General features: G+C 44.6%; 1 pseudogene; it reads left to right on the forward strand.

Moving 5' to 3' along the window:
* The first annotated feature begins 285 nt into the window (after window positions 1–285).
* Window positions 286–2174, forward strand: LOC102489128 (transformer-2 protein homolog beta pseudogene; annotated as a pseudogene).
* Window positions 2175–5310: the final 3136 nt, after the last annotated feature.

Here is a 5310-nt window from a genome sequence, read left to right on the forward strand (position 1 = left end):
GAGCACAGGCACCTGGGTGTGGTGGTTAAAGGCACTGAACTCCCACATGGCTGACCATGCCCCCTCACTTGCTGCCCCGCCAGCCTTAGTGGCCCAGGGAAGGACACACGCACGCACTTCGTGGCCCAGGGAAGGACGCACGCAGGGCACGCACGTCCCCAGCACTCTAGGACTGAACAGTAAGGAGAAAATCGTCCCCAGCCTCCAGGCGCTGGAACTGAGACTTGAGACCTCCCTCCAACCCACTTCCACCTGCTCTTGTGTTTCGCGCTCCAGGGGTACGGAAGACAGAAGAGGTTGGCGGCTTCGAGTGAAGTACATCGAGCGGGGACAGCAGCTGGGAGTTATGAGCAACAGCGGCGAGCAGAACTACGATGAGCGGGACTGCCATTCTGCTTCCAGAAGTAAAAGTACTCACGGATCAGGGAAATGTACAAGGCATACCCCTGCAAGGTCTCACTCCAAAGAAGATTCCAGGCATTCCAGATCCAAGTCCAGGTCCAGATCTGAATCTAGATCTAGATCCAGAAGAAGCTCTGAAGACACTATATTCCGTCATGGTCGCGATCTCACTCCCATAGGAGATCACGTAGCAGATCTTATGGTCGAGGTTAGCGCAGGCCACACAGTCACTGTCACTCTCCCATGTCTACACACAGGCGCCATGTTGGGAACTGGGCAAATCCTGATCCCAACTGTTGTCTCGCAGTATTTGAGTTGAGCTTGTACACCACAGAAAGAGATCTAAGAGGTTAGTGTTCTCTAAATATGGCCCCACTGTTGATGTGTCTGTTGTGTATGACCAGCAGTCTAGGCCTTCAGAAGATTTGCCTTTGTATATTTTGAAAACATAGATGATGCCAAGGAAGCTAAAGAGCATACCAATGGGGCTTGATGGGCGCAGGATCAGAGTTGATTCCTCTATAAGGAAAAGACCACACACCCCAACACCAGGAATTTACATGGGGAGGCCTACCTACAGCAGCTTGGCAGTCAGGATTATCAGGACAGAGGATATGATCGAGGCTATGATGACCGGGACTACTATAGCAGCTCGTTCAGAGGAGGCGGCGGAGAGGAGGACCGAGAGCTGCTGAGACAGGGATGAGATTTACAGAGTGTGGTCGCCTTCTCCTTACTACAGTCGTGAGGGATACAGACCTCATCCCAGATCAAGATCTTACTCTGCTCGTCGCTATTAAAGCATGGAGTCGAAGACTTTCTGAAACCTGCTCTAGAGCTGGGATATTGTTTGTGGACAATATGCATTGCCTTCTGTTTAAAAAGTGAACAGTGCCTAGTGACTTTAGGTGACTTTTACACCTTTTATGATGACTCCTTTTGGTGGAGTTGAAATGCTGTTTTCATTCTGCATGTGTGTAGTTTGGTGCTTCGTTCAAAGTCAAGTGTTTTCAGAAAAGTATGTTTTACATGTATTTTTTAACAGTGTAAATTTTGACTGCTGAGAAGTTTCTGTTATACAAAATTTCCTTTAAAAGGTTTTTCTACTGAATCCAGGATATTCTGAAAATCAAAGCCTGTGTGTAAAATGCTACCAAATGGCAAAAAGCATAAACAGTTTTTTTACTTTCTAACATATCAATGCTTAGAAGAACTGTTCAGATTAAGTTGTCAGTAGTAAATTTAAAGACAAAAATGCCCGTTTTCCTCCATTCCATGAAACAAATGCCATACTAAATATACCCCTGCAACTGAGTGTTAAAGATTATGCTCTGTAACTCTGTACTGTATTAGAACTAAAAATTTTACAATACAGCAAATGCTTAATGCTTTATAAAAATGTGGATTTGTCAACTTTTATGTAATCTGTATTATATATAGCAGGGAACAAGAAAAGAGTTACACAGTGTATGCCTTAAAGAGGCTATTTCTTAAGCTGTTACAAGGGGATAATGGTATTTCAACTAGTAATCAGCATGTGACAATACATTCCACCACAGATGTACTCTTGTTCTTCTAGTTTTTACACTATGAAAAAACTGGGTGCTTCAGAGTTCAAGACAGAGAGGGAACACTATACCTGTGTCATGGATAAACTGAAGATTATGCCTGTTATTTTTCAAATATCATTTTCAGGTCCTTTGCTTACCAAAGGATGCCCAATTTCACTCAAATGTTTTGAGAACTATGTTTAAATAAATGCAAATGAAAAGAAAAATAATAAATTTAAAAATAAAGAATTATTGGGGGACCAGCAGATGGCGTGGTGGTTCGGGCGCTGGATACTCCCACATGGCTGACCACGGTTCAAGTCCTGGACCTGGTGGCTTGCTTTCTCACTTTCTCACTTTCCTCTCTCTCTCAGTGTGTCTCTCTCTGGTCAGATTAAAATGAATGAATGAATGAATGGATAAATAAATAAATCTTTTTTTTTTGGAGAGGTTTTTGCTATAGGGCGCGTGCGCTTGCCAGACAGAGAGAGACAGAGAGACAGAAAGCGAGAAACCACCCCCCGGGGGAATAGTGACGCTGCAATCCCTTCTCCTCCATTCTCCTCTCGGGATCTTGGGCACACACGCACATGCGCCCGGCGTGAGTTTTAAGCCACTGGGTCCGGGACGCAAACCGCGATCGACTACATGGGAGTCCAGCGACATAGCCATTATGCTAACTGCTGGTTCCCAATAAATAAATCTTTTTTTAAAAATTATTTATTTGGAACCAGCAGGTGGCGTGGTGGTTAAGGCATTGGACATTCCCGCATGGCCGACCATGGTTCAAGTCCGGAAACTGGTGGCTTGCTTTCTCACTTTTTCTCTCTCTGTGTCTTTCTCTGGTCAAATTAAAAAAAAAAAAGAATAAAAATAAAATAATTCTTTTTAAAAAATGGAAACAAGAGTGAGGAGACAGTGAGAAAGTTGTTGCATTTGGCCCTGACTTGCTGCCATGGCCAAGGCTGTCATGGTTGGGTGCCAAGCGTCAGGAGGAGCCAGAAGGATGCGGTACTGTGGTGGGGTGAGAAGGCAGCCTGGGGCACTCTGCCGTGGCCGGCACCCTTGTGCTCCACCCTAGAACTCTGGCCCTGGGAGCTGCTGGACACCGCAGGCCCGCACACCGAGCGTGAGGCCGAGTGTACCCAGCAGTGGACAGCTCGGGCCCCTCGGGGAGCACCTCCCTCCCCAATTTTAAAATAATAATAATAAATAAATAATAAATAAATATATATATATATTTTAGAGAGAGAGAAAGATTTTTGCTATAGGGCACATGGGCTTCCTGGAGACACAAAGATAGAGCGAGAGAAAGTAAGAAATCAACCCCCAGGGTGGGAATGGCCATGCCACCATCCTTTCTCCTCCATTTTCCTCTTGGGATTTTGGACTCTCATGCACATGTGCTTGGTATGAGTTTCAAGCCTCCAGGTCTGGGACTCAAACTGTAGTCAGTCATGTGGGAGTCCAATGCCTTAACCACTATGCTACCTGCTGGCCCCAAATAAATTTCTTAAAAATATTCTAAAGGGGCCAGCAGGTGTGTGGTAAAGACACTGGATTCTGGGGCCTGCAGATCTACATCCTATGTTGGTTTTATCATAGACTCCTCTGTGCTTTGGCCTGATTATTCTTTTACCACCTTCTCTACTCTCCTTAGTTTTTGAGACCCAACTCAAAAGCTTTTCTGACACACACACCTCCTCCCCAACCCTCTAATGATCCCAGTGTTTTAAGATTTCCAGGAGAGGGCCAGCAAGTTGTGTGGTGGTTAAGGTGCTAGACTCCCACATGGTTGACCGTGGTTTGAGTTTTGGACCTAGAGGCTTGAAACTCAGTGCCAGGCATGTGTGCATGTAGGCCCAAAATCCTGAGAGGAGCATGGAGGAGAAGGGATTGCAGCATGGCCATCCCTCCTAGGGGGTGATGTCTTGCTTTCTGTCTTTCCGATTGTCTCTACAGTGAGCACACATGCCTTATAACAAAATTCTCTCTCTCTTTTTAATAATTATTTATTTAATTTTATTTATTATTGTTATATTTTAATTTCAATAGGTCACATGAGTTTGCCAGTGAGAGAGAGAGAGAAAAATAAAGTGAGGAAGCAAGCTGCCATGTCCAAGACTCATCATACACGTGGGAGTCAGCACTTCAGTCACCACGCCACCTGACAGCCTGGCAAAAATCTCTTTAAAAAAATGTCCAGGACATGCATTATTAGAAACACAAAGGAAAGACTAAAGGACAATATGTGACTGAGGGTCAGCAGATGGCATAGAGGTTAAGGTGACTGACTCCTACTTGGCTAACTCTGTGGTTTGAGTTCTGGTGAATAAGCCAGGACCCCGCAGCTTGAAAATCACACTGGCCGTGTGTGCATGTGTACCCAAAATCCCAAGAGTAGAATAGAGGAGAAGATATCACAGTGTGACCATCCCCCTGGAGGGTGTTTTCTCATTTTCTGTCTCTCTTTATTCTCTGTCTAGCGAGAATACATGCCCTATAGCAAACTAAAAAATAATAATAATAAAAATAAATAAATAAAAATACTTGAGTACTCTGTACTTACTTTTTCTCCCCTAAACTTATAATTATTTATTTATTTATTTATTTATTTATTTATTCATTCATTGATTTTTTTTTTAATTTGACCAGAGAGAGACAGAGGGTGAGAGTTAGAGAGAGAGGAAGTGAGAAAGGAAGCCACCAGGTCCAGGACTTGAACCTGGTTGGCCATGTGGGAATGTCCGGTGCCTTAACTACTATGCCACAAATTAAAATAAATAAATAAAGTTAAATAAAATAATTCTTTAAAAAAAAAAGAAAAAAATGTGCTATACTCGTCAGAGGTGGGAGATGGGAGGGAATGAGAAAGCAAGCTGTCAAGTCCAAGACTCGAACCGTGACTGGTCATGTGGGAGTCCAGTACCTGAAACACCACCTCTGGCTCCCTCTGTACTTAGAGACAAAAGTAGTCTTACTTCTTTTTTTTTTTGGAGAGATTTTCGCTATAGGGCGCGTGCACTCGCCAGACAGACAGAGAGAGACATAGAGACAGAAAGCGAGAAATCACTCCCCAGGGGGGATGGTCACGCCGCAATCCCTCCTCCTCCATTCTCCTGTAGGGGTCTTGGGTGCGCATGCACACGTGCCCGGCGTGAGTTTTAAGCCACCGGGTCTGGGACGCGAACCGCGGTCGACTATGTGGGAGTCCAGCGACATAGCCATTATGCTAACTGCTGGTTCCCCAAAAGTAGTCTTACTTCTGAGTAGGATGGGTTAGTGGTAGATGAGGAGGTGAATAAGCCAGGATATTAGATGAGAAGAGGATGAGGAAGGAGAAAAGGAAGGGAACTCC

Source organism: Tupaia chinensis, unplaced genomic scaffold (assembly GCF_000334495.1).
Source record: "Tupaia chinensis unplaced genomic scaffold, TupChi_1.0 Scaffold000484_1, whole genome shotgun sequence".
Lineage (NCBI taxonomy): Eukaryota > Metazoa > Chordata > Mammalia > Scandentia > Tupaiidae > Tupaia > Tupaia belangeri.